This window comes from Furipterus horrens, unplaced genomic scaffold (genome assembly GCF_987537825.1).
Source record: "Furipterus horrens unplaced genomic scaffold, mFurHor1.1.pri manual_scaffold_11, whole genome shotgun sequence".
NCBI classification, from domain to species: Eukaryota; Metazoa; Chordata; class Mammalia; order Chiroptera; family Furipteridae; genus Furipterus; species Furipterus horrens.
Window position 1 is genome coordinate 90,704,874 of NW_028327181.1, and position 12,144 is coordinate 90,717,017.

The window sequence follows — 12,144 nt, forward strand, 5'->3', positions numbered from 1 at the left end:
AAGAAGATGGCTCCCGGAAGGGGGAGAGACAAACTGCCGTAACCTCTGCCGTTCAGGAGCCCGGTTAATTATTTATTCGTTACCCTTTTTCTTCTCTCCCCCCCAACTTTTTCCTTCCCCCTCCTCTTTTATTTTTTATTTTTTGAGAGACGAAAAATCTCCGGAAAGGGGGAGGAAAATTCCTTTCGCTCTTTTTTATTTTATTTTTTTTTTTATTTTGGTTTTTCAATTACAGTTGTCCCCTTTTCCCCCAATTTCTCTCCCCCACCCAGCCCACCCCCTCTCCCGCAATCATATCCCTCCCTGTTGTCTATGTTCATGAGTCTTTTATACAGGCTCTTTAATTAAACCCTTCCCTTACTTATCCCCCTTCTCTCCCATTTCGCTCTTTTTTAAATTTCCCCACCTCCTTCCCTCCCCCAGCTCTCCTTCCTCCGGCCTCTTCCTCCCAACTTAGGGAACGTCCTTCCCGGTGGCCGCCCCGACGGGGTCTGAGCAGGCGGAGGCGGCGCAGGCTTTTTATACTGAGGTTTGCGCCTGCGCAGTGCGCCTGCCTCCGCCAATCACGGGGGTGGCCCCCCCTCCGGGGACAGCGCGTGGCCGCTAAGAGAGTGCAGTCCGGATGAACCGGTAAACGGCTCTGCTCTCGCTCTCTTCCTCCCTCGAGCGCAGCGGGCGGGGTTTTGACAGTTGGCTGTGGAAACTTGGTGCCTCTCGCTGCCGTTGGGGACAGGCAGGGGGATGGGTTAGCACCGCGGCTTCCCGGAGTTATTTTGCTAGGGTTGTGACCCCGGCCGCAGGTGAGGCTGGAGGGAGAGAAAAAGGGACAGAAGAGTGCCTGCCATCACACCACAGTGATACTGACTTAAACGGAGTCAGAAGAATTATAGGGGCCGTTCGCAAGTTTAGATAAGAAGCCGACCCCCATATTTTTTCTCTCCTGTGTCTATAAATATTAATTGAGCGGAAGGGGGAGAGACAAACTGCGGTAACCTCTGCCGTTCAGGAGCCCGGTTAATTATTTATTCGTTACCCTTTTTCTTCTCTCCCCCCCAACTTTTTCCTTCCCCCTCCTCTTTTATTTTTTATTTTTTGAGAGACGAAAAATCTCCGGAAAGGGGGAGGAAAATCCCTTTCGCTCTTTTTTAAATTTCCCCACCTCCTTCCCTCCCCCAGCTCTCCTTCCTCCGGCCTCTTCCTCCCAACTTAGGGGACGTCCTTCCCGGTGGCCGCGCCGACGGGGTCTGAGCAGGCGGAGGCGGCGCAGGCTTTTTGTACTGAGGTTTGCGCCTGCGCAGTGCGCCTGCCTCCGCCATGCACGGGGGTGGCCCCCCCTCCGGGGACTGCGCATGTCCGCTGCGCACCATCAAGAGAGTGCAGTTCGGAATTCTCAGTCCGGATGAACCGGTAAACGGCTCTGCTCTCGCTCTCTTCCTCCCTCGAGCGCAGCGCGCGGGGTCAGAGGAGATGGATGACGGACAAGAAGCAGCGCTGTCATCTAGGCCTGAGGAACGAATGAGTTTGGTGTGTCCCAGGGGCTGAAGGCCAGTGTGGCTGGGATTCAGTGGTTGAGAAGTAGAGTGTTATCCAAATGGGCTGGAGAAGGATGAGGTGGGGCAGGCCAGGTGGGATATTGTTTAAAAAAAAAATGTAGCCAACAGACATTGAGGGAAAGCAGAATGTTTCAAACGCTGAACTTGATGGAAATAGCTTCACAAGGCGACACAGCATGTTCTCCAGTCTCCAAGGCTCCTTTGAAGGGGGCACCACCTAATGTCATGTGCAAGGAGCGCGGAGTCTCCTGCAAGAGACACCCACGTTGACGTTCGGCAGAGCTGCTTCCGAACTGGCTCTCTACCACTCCCTCGCTCCGTTCTTGGAGGCACTGGCCCTGTGCCTTTCTGCTCCTTACATGTAGGAAATGAGTGAAACTCCCCTCACTCCCACCCCTACCCCCAAGCATGTCCCTCGTCGGTACTGAGAGACTAGATAAAGCAAAGGCCTTCACATTCCTTGGGCAGACCAGGTGTCAGGCTTGTCTGTGGATCCCTTCCTCTTTCATTATGGAGAATTCTGGCCAGATCGCTCAGTTTTCTAATTTATTCAACTGTCATTTCTGCTGCGCATACACTGACCATTGTTTTTATGAATGACAACACTCCATTTGTATAAGGCTGAGTTCATTCTTTTCACTGGATGTGCTGGCTGCTTACAGCTCTCTGAGGATATTAATTGTGCTATCCTGAAGTCCTCTTGTGCTTCCTCCGTTAACTCCGTATCATTGGCTGTAAACTCTTATGTTTGTTTTCGTTTTCCGTCCAGGTTTCTCCATATATATTTCTGTATAGTAAATAATTGTAGTTATTTTGCCTTTTGATCCAGAAATAACCTTTTTATTTTTCAGAATCCTGAGTAACAACAAGTTAAAAGAAATTGATAAGGACTCATTTCGACTTCTTTTATTCCTCAAGTCTTTGTAAGTTAATTGTTTTTATTTATAATTTTTTAGTTATATTATCTATAAGATACATAGGGGTTCAAATTAGATAACTTTTACAATTTCTCCCAGCAATAAAATGCTACAATTCTGTAAGTGCGGATAGGGCTTCCAGCCCATCTTGAGCATTTATTATCTTCAATGCATTTTCAATTTTTTAATCATATAAACAAGATATAGGCAGGAAATTGTCTCCAGTTATAGAGGAAAAGTGGTAATAATGTCTGAGTACTTATACACACCCATATGAACCTTGTTACATAAGTGTTCATATATCATCTGCCTGTATTTACATTTAATTTAGGGCCCATGGATCAAATAGAGCCTATGGTATGTTTCCATACAGCCCATAAGTTAAGAATACTTTTTACACTTTTAAAGGGCTGTAAACAAAAAAAAAAAAGAAAAGAAAGAAGCGAAGAAGAATATGCGAGACAGACTGTCTGTGGCCTGCAAGGCCTAAAATATTTACTGTCTGCCTTTACAGAAAAGGTTTTAAAATGTTAATTTAGTAAAATGAGAAGCATTCAGGTTAACGTCAAATTGTCTCCTAAAGGACAAGAAAATATAGAACACTTACATTAATTTGAATGCTATTAACCCAGAAATTTTCAATAATTTAATCTAAATTAGATTAACATTTACATATCAAATGTTTAACTAAGTAGATGAATTATGTAAACAGTATTGTTATGAACGTGTTAAGTTACCAGGAGAGCAGATTTGGTGTTCAGGATTTTAATGTTTAAAATGATGGTTAAGTGGTATACTTAGAAATGTCTACACCAAATAAGCATATCAGAAATGCCCCTACCTTCACTAATTACAAAATAAAGATCTCTCCAGCCTCCTGGCCAAGGGAGAAACACTTGCCTAGTGATTCCATTTACTTAGAGATAAGGAGATCTCCTTTGCTATAGGAACTCAATTCTTATTTTTTGTCCATGGCATTCAGAGATGTGTATGTCATTAATTTTTTGAAGCTAATTAATGATGCTTTTTAGCAAATAGATGTTTTTTGCAAATATAGAAGGCTTAAGGGAAGTGGGTAGAAAGAGCCTCATGAGGGACTAAAAATAGTCCTTTGAATTATGAAACTTTTCAAGCCTCAGGGCATAAGCACTTTTGAATTGGTCTTCTGGGGTATCTCACCATCTGGGTTCCAAACCTTACAAACAGGAGGAAGACAAATGAGGTAACTAACCGCTCAATAGATTAGGTCATTCATCCCCTCTGCTGTGAAATACTTTGTAAGCTAATTATTCCATGCCGGCCTAAGTATTCCCATTCATTAAAAAAGGCCAACCAACAAACAAGCTAAGAAAGAGCATGCCAAGCACTGTCGCTAGTATTGTAGGCGCAAATATGGGTAAGACATGGCTTCTGCCCTCTGGTAACTCATGATCTCACAGGGAAAATGAACGTGCAAGCTCCTACCACAATGCACTAGTAGTAAACAGAAGACAGTGCTGCAGAGGCGCATAGAGGGAGCCATAAAATAATAAAACCACATTTCCTTTACAACATTTATTTTTCTCCCTCTACTTCCCAGCTACTTGTTTATTTTATAAATACTTGAGTTTACATATGTTCACGTGCCACTTTTAAACATGGTAGACAGTGCAGGTGAGCAAGACCTCATCCATCCTTTCAAGGACTTTAGGCTCAGAGGAAATAGGATGCAAAAATAACTGTATCAAAAAGAAGAAATGGTGATGGGCAATGAGAAGTATGAATTGGTTTTGGAACACAGCAGAGGGAAAAGACACTTGAAGTTGGATCAGCAAAGATGTTACTAGAGCAATGCTGTTTGAAGACGACCTTGAAGGGCCCTTAGGGATCATCACACAGACATCTTGACTGGAATAAGCTTGCAAAAGGAGCGTGGGGAAAGGCAAAATACAGGAAAAATACCTTGAGTACCTGTAGAGTACAAGTAAAAATACCTTGAGTGCCTGTGGAGTACAGCTAGGAAGAACAGAATATTAGAGCCAGATCTTCTAGGGCTTTGAAGGCCAAGCCAAGGATAACATGCCAGGCTACCATGTTATCACACCTGTGCTGTAGGGCAAACTTTCGCCTACAACAGAATCACTTGAAGAGCCCGTTAAAACTCAAGCTCCACCCCCACAGTTACTGATTCAGTCGGTCCAGAGTAGGGCTGGGAATTTGCATCTTCAATAAGTTCCCAAGTGATGCTTATTTTGCATGGGGATACACAGTTGTCCCAGCACCATTTGAAAAGACGGTTCTTTCCACATTGAATAGCTTTGGCACCCTTGTGGGAACTCAATAGACAACACATGTGAGGGTTCATTTCCGGACTGTCAATCCTGTTCCATTGATTGCTATGTCTAGCCTTATGCCAGTCCCACACTGTGATTGCTGTGGCTCTGAATTAGGTTTTGAAACCAGGCTGTGTGTGTCCTTCTACATTGTTCCTCTTTATCAAGATCGTTTTAGCTATTCTTGGTCCCTTGAATTGTCATATGATTTTAAAAATCGCTTGTCAATTTCTGGAAAGAAATCAGTTGAAATTTTAATAGAGATTGCATTGAAACCATAAATTGATTTGGGGAGTAGGTCATTTTAACAGCATCATTTTCCAATTCATGAACACATCATGTCTTTCCATTTGTTTACATCTTTTAAAAGTTTCTCTACACAATGTTTTGTAGTTTTTAGTATGTGAGTCATACACTTCCTTGGATATTTCATTCTTTTTGATGCTGTTATAGCTGGAGTTTTTTTCTTTATTTCATTTCTGGATTATTCATTCCCAGTGTATAGAAATACAGCTAATTTTTGCATATTGGTCTTGTATCCTGCAACCTTGTTGAACTCATTTATTAGCTCTAATAGTTCTTTCCTAGATTCTCAGGAATGTGTCCCATGGTCGTCCAATTTCCTGAGCATATTTTGAAAGCCCTTCAGAGTTTTTATGGATATCTCATTTCTCGGCTTTGACTTTGAAGCTTTTTGGTTAGGCTCTTTTTTTTTTTTTTTAAATTTTGCACCAACTGTTATCTGTTGCCTCAGCGGCTACCCTGTTAAAACATTTACCTGCAATTGTTTTCACAAAATTGCCCCTGAGGAGAGAGGCTTTTGGCGCTACCCAGCTCTCAGTCACGTCAAAGACAAACCTTTTCAGTGAGTCTTCAGGGAACTACCAGACAGTTCTTTGGGAATGAGATTGTATTCCATTCTGTTCCCTGTGGTACTGGGCATGTGGGCTGTTTTTCAATGTTACCCCTGGGATGGAGAGCAAAGGTCTAAGAAGAATTAAAGCAACACAGATCATTGATCTTACAGAAACTAATCACTTTTCTTGAATAAGTGTTCCCTGGATTCCTGCAAGCGTGCTGGTTAAATTTTCAGTTTAAAGAAAATTGAGTTTGCCTACAACATGGTTTTAAACTTGACTATACGTTAGTTAAATATTTAATCATGGGGGATGATTAGGAAACAGAGATAAAAACAGAAAATGTAATTTCTCATCGAGGGTCTCCCAGATGGGTACATGAAATTTGAAAATCTATTTCTTTATTTAGTGGTCTCACAAGTAAGGTTAAATTACAAGTTATTTTAAACCCTTTTTCTTCATAGAAGTTAAACAGGCTTTGGAGTCAGAACTGGCTTCAATGTCACCTCTGCTTCTTACTAGCTTGATGACCTGGGACAAGCAATACAACCTCTCTGTGCCTCAGTTTTCTCATTGGTAAAATGGGATAATAATAATATTTATCAGTAAGATTATTGTGAGGGTTACACTAACGATTCTTGAGAAGAGTTAACCTAAAAACAGACTTTCTGTTCTTTCTTATTTTTGTCTGTTTTGCTTGTTTTAAAGAGTCAAGAATAAAATTTATTTCAGCATTTGAAATAAAAAATTTTGTCAAAAAACACATTTGTTCATTTTACTGATATGCAGTTAAAATGTTATTTATTTATTAAACAAACATTTATTAAATACCTAGAAAATTTTAGGCACTAACAGTCCAATAAATTGACAAGTAAACAGGTGATTACATGAAATGTAAGGAAGCCTGTGATATAAGAATACACATGGGAGTATGTGATGAGACTGTGGTTTTCACCAGTTCCTCTTAAGATTTATCCCTTCTTTGGCTCTAAAACCAAGGAATTGGTCTTATTTTTATTTTTAACTGGGTGATTTAAACTGGAATTAAAAAAAAAATTCTGTAGATGAAAGAAAAGCAACTTGAATTATGGAGGATGCCACAATAAGTATTTTCTGTAGAGCAAGAGCTTCCTGTCAGCATAGTCACCTCTAGGGTTTTCCATCTGAAAGTTCTTTGGCATACTTCTTTCTTTGCTATCCACTTATTTCTTCTTCTTCTTCTTCTTCTTCTTCTTCTTCTTCTTCTTCTCCTTCTCCTTCTCCTTCTCCTTCTCCTTCTCCCTCTTCTTCCTCTTCTTCCTCTTCTTCTTTTTTTTCCCACTTTCGCTTCCCCACTTTATCATTTAGAGACCTGGATAGTTCCCCAGCAAAGAGTGCTTAACAGATTCTCTGGGTGATCTATAAGTAAAGACAGAAAATAATATTTTTTTAACCTTCTAGTTTTGTACTAACAAAATGAATATAAACTTTCGGGGCAATTATTGAAAATGCAGATAATTTTTATTCTATTGCATTTTTTTCAGAATCCTCAGTCATAATCCTTTCAGAGGTCTTGATGATCCCTATCTTTTTAATTTGCCAGCATTAAAATATCTGTAAGTATTGCGACAATCTCTTGGTTCGTGAGATGATTTCTGCTCCTTTCTACTTTTGTCAGAGTTAGCATTTTGCATTTTGACTAAAAAGTCATCATTTAAATTATAACTGGTTTATTGCATAAAAGTTATTTGCACAGTAACCCTGGCTGGTGTGGCTCAGTGGATTGAGCGCTGGCCTGTGAACCAAAGTGCAGCCAGCTCTATTCCCAGTCAGGGCACATGCCTGGGTTGAGGGCCAGGTCCCCTGTTGGGGAAGCATGAGAGGCAGCCACACATTGATGTTTCTCTCCCTTTCTTCCCCTCTCTCTGAAAATAAATTTAAAAATATTTTTAAAAATAAAAAATAAATAAAATATCTTTCCCTATTGAAAAAAACAAAGTTATTGGCACAGAAAAATGATTAAGAGAGAAAGCAGGTGGACAAAGCAGCCAGCAGAGAAAGGGAGCGGTGTTAAAGAACACACACTGATATGTAACTTGAGAAGCATGTAGAAACACCATTGATCTCAGAAAGGAAAAAGGAATAACTTGTACATTATGTATTTTTTAAAGAGTAATGAAGTGGTGGATGCTACTGAGAATTAGAAGTAGAATAATGGCTAAAAAAAAGTAGATTGTACTGTTCACCGACATCATTAATTTGATGATGCAAATAAATTTAAATTTCTTCAAGAAGAGCTCTCTGAAATTATTATCCACAGCAAGTAAACTTTCGAGCTGGCTTGACAGAGAAGCCAAAACTGAAGTAAGCAGATATTAAGTGCCCTTTCAAGTACAGAATTTTGTCTTTGGGTTCATTTGATGCATGTTTGGACTTTCTCCTTCAGAGACCTGGGGAAAACAGATGTGTCACTCACAACAGTTGAGCGCATCCTCGCGCTAAACACTAATTTGGAAAAACTGTAAGTTGATTTTTCTTATATTTATTTTCACTTATTTGTTCTTTTAGGTTTGCCTTATTATTTTCTTAAGTCGGATTCTTATTTAATAAAATTCACTATTTTAAAGTATACAGTTCAGTGAGTTTTGAGAAATGTGTATTTATGTGCCACCATGCTATTTGAGATACAGAATACTTTCGTCCTACCTAAAAGGCTCCTCATGATTTTTTGCACTCAGTTCCTCCTCCCACCATTAGTCCCTGGCAAGTACCAATTTGATTTTTGTCACGATAGTCTTGCCTTTTCCAGAGTCTCTTATAAATGAAATCATGTAAAGTGTAGCCTTTTGTGTTGGCTTCTTTCAGTTAGCATAATCCTTTTGGAATTCATTCATGTTATTGCATCTATGAGTAGTTCATTCCTTTTTATTGCCGTGTAATTTTCCAGTTATGTGAAGATACCAGTCTGTTTAAGTGGTCATCAGTTAATGGATGTTTGAGTTGTTTCTACTTTTTTTTTGGCCCTTCCGTTCTAAATGACAGCTTTGCTGGATAGAGCAATCTTGGTTTCGGTCCTTGTTTCTCATCACTTTGAATACTTCTTGCCAGTCCCTTCTTGCCTGCAAAGTATCTTCTGAGAAATCAGCTGATAGGCTTAAAGGAATTCCTCTGTAGGTAACTCTCTGCTTTTTTCTTGCTGCTTTTAAGATTCTCTCTCTACCTTTACCATTTAGCATTTTAATGATGGCGTATCTTGGTGTGGTCCTCTTTGGGTCCGACTTATTTGGGACTCTCTGTGCTTCCTGGACTTGTATGTCTGTTTCCTTTGCCAAATTAGGGAAGTTTACTTTCATTATTTTTTCAAATAGACTTTATTGCTCTTCCTCTTCTGCTTCTATGATTCGGATGTTGGTACTTCTGGAGGTGTCCCAGAGTTTTCTTATTCTCTCCTCATTTTTTTAACTTCCATATTTCTTCGTTCTCTTCTGGTTGACTGTTGATTTCTTCCTTATGTTCCAAATCATTGATTTGGACCCTGGCTTCCTTCCCTTCACTGTTGATTCCCTGTGGATTTTTCTTTATTCCACTTAGTGTAGCCTTCATTTCTTCCCTTATGCTTTTGCAGTACTCAGTGAGTTCTCTGAGCATCCTTATCAGCAGTGTTTTTGAAATCTGCATCAGATAGGTTGGCTATCTCCATTTTGTTTAGTTCTTTTCCTGGAGTTTTGTTCTGTTCTTTCATTTGCGCCATATTCCTTTGTTTCCTCAACCAGGCAGCCTCCCTGTGTTTGTTTCTGTGTACGAGGTAGAGCTGCTTTGACTCCCTGTCTTAGCACACCTGTTAAGTTGTATGGGGTGGAGCTTTGGGTATTTGCCAGGGCGGGGCAACCCATTTCACCACTCTGTGGCTCTGTTTGTGGAGGAGGGGTCAGAGAGAGGACAATGCCACTGCCTGGCTTCTGGAGGCTTGCTCGGCACTCACCCTGCTTCCAGTCACTTCACCCACTGGCACCCCTCTAGCTGTTGCACTGGTGGTGGTTCCCAGAGTGGGTGGGTTTGAGTGCATTCTAGAACTGTGGGGGCCCTCTAAGCAGACTCGCTTGAGTGACAAGTGGTTTCTTCCGCCACCCCAACCCACACTGGTTTTAATAGCCAGAAGTTATTACGCTTTATTTTTCTGGTGCTGGCGCCCTGGGCTGCGCAGTCTGGCTTGGATTGGGATCACCCGATCTTTATGCACCACACATGAATGTAGGACTGCCTGTTCTGCCAGCCATTGGTGCCTCCTCACCAGCACCACACAGTGTCCTTTCCGCCCCGGCTCCACCCCTCCTACCCATCTGGATGAATATGGCTCCTTTAAATCATTGGTTGCCGGACTTCCATGCAGTTTGATTTTCTGACAGTTCTGGGTGTTTTTCGTTTTGAGGATAGTTGTGATATTTCTTATGCTCGTGCAGGGGGCTGCTGAAGCATGTCTGCCTATACCTGCAACTTGACCTGAAGTCCTTTCTCTGGTTTCTTAAGATGGAAGCTGCAGAAGCTGAGTATTGCTTTAGCAACATCCCACGTGTTGACATCTCATGTTTTCTGTTTCAGTCAGTTCAAAATAGTTTCTAATCTCCCTTATGAATTTTTTCTTTGACCCATAGGGTTATTCAGAAGCATGTTTTTTAGTTGTCAAAACTGTGAACTTTTTTTTTATAGATCTGTTAATTTCTGATTTACTTTCACTGTTGTTAGAGAACGTATATTGAATTACTAAAATCCTTTTTAAATTATTGAAACTGACTTTATAGCCAGTAAATTCTGGTAATAGGCCAGAATATGGTCTATTTTGGCAAATCTTATGCGTCCACTTGAAAAAAGTGTACATCCTGCTGATTTGGGGAGGAGTGTCTTCTACACATCATGTAGGTGGATAGTGTTCTTCTAGTCTTCTATATCCTTGTTGATTTTCTATCTACTAGCTCTATCAATCACTGAAAGAAAAATATTAAAGTATCCGATTATAATTGTGGATTTGTTCGTTTCTCCTGGTCATTCTCACTTTCCTTCATCTATGTTTAAGCTCTGTTATCAGGTGTATAAGTTTCTAGGTAATGTCTTCATTATTTGACATATTTATTTTGATGAAATATAGCCTCCTTCATCCCTGGTAATATGCTTTGACATTGACTTTGTCTTATGGAAATATCACCACTCCAGCTTTCTTTTGGTTAGTGTTAGCATAGTATATTTTCTATCCTTTTAACCTATGTGTATCTTTCTATTGAAGTTGTTTCTTGTAGACACATAAAGATGGCTTTTGCTTTTTTTTATCTAGTGTGACAGCTGTATTAGACCATTTCCAATTAATGTAATGATTGATGCAATTACATTTAAATCTACTGTCTTGCTATTTGTTTTTTATTTGTCCCATCTGTTTGCCTGTTGTTGTTGTTTTTTTTTCATTTGTGGTTTTGGATTGAATACATTTGAGTATTTTATTTTCTTTGTGGGCTAAAAAGGTATAGCTCAGATTTTGTTATTTTAGTGATTGCTTTATGGTTAATAGTATGCATCTTTACCTTCTCTGTTGCAGGAAGACAGATCTCTGGGTAGGGGCATTCTCATGCCCCACCACCCAGGAGACGATGAGCAACTCTCGTCTCCGCCTTCGGCTTTAGGCTGTCGAGGCCACTGAATCGTGGAATCCTGGGTAAAACAGGTTCTGTTGTGTACTCCATCTGCTTCCTTGTTAATGAAGTCTTGATATGGAGCTGGCTTTGAAGAATAGAGTGTCTGCCTTGCTTCCCTGATAGGTGCTAGACATATCAATGATACTATCACTTATAAAATTCTCCTGTGGTTGGCTGTAAAGCTCATACCCCCTGTTCTATTTTTAGTAACTTTTGAAACCCTAATAAAAGGAGGATGAGGCTTCCCGCTCTCCGCTGATGGTCTGAGCGAGCCACAGTCCTCCGTTCGTTACTGGCCAATAATCCTGCCTGCCGGATTTATTTCAGCGTCCGAAATCACAACTAACGCAACACTTCTCACAATCTCTCTTCCAATAATATTTTATGGTTTCATCAGTGGTATAAGAACCTTGCAATAGTGTACTTCCATTTGTCCCTCCTGGCCTCTGTGCTGTTGTTTTCAATACACTTTACTTTTACTTACATTATAAGCACCACACTATATTTTGTGTTTAAATAATCAATTATCTGTAAAGGCCTTGAGAAAGGTCACCCTCTCTGGACCTTAGCTTGCTCATCTGTAAAATGAGGGAGCTGATATAGCTGGCCCTTCCATCTCTGACCCAGTCAGGTTCCACCTGGGGAAACAGTTATTTGCATCCTGGCAGGAAGAGCACAGGGAGGGTTGGGGAGGGGGAAGAAGGAGAGAGGAGGAGGAGGAGATCATTAATGGCTCCTAGATTCTTGCCTTTGATCAGGTAGTCTGGAGTGAGGTGAGGGACCAGGAGGTGGGGTGGGAGGAGGAAGAGAGGAAGCAGAGGGCCAGGTGAGGGGTCAGGTGAGAG

The 12,144-nt window shown here is 40.9% G+C and overlaps 1 long non-coding RNA gene across 1 annotated transcript; it reads left to right on the forward strand.

The window, feature by feature from the left end:
• Positions 1-7,171: 7,171 nt before the first annotated feature.
• LOC149998839 (uncharacterized) lies at positions 7,172-11,249 on the forward strand. Its single transcript, XR_016507219.1, has 3 exons — positions 7,172-7,234; positions 8,065-8,139; positions 11,203-11,249. It is a non-coding gene; the product is annotated as an uncharacterized LOC149998839 (long non-coding RNA).
• The last annotated feature ends 895 nt before the right edge of the window (positions 11,250-12,144 follow it).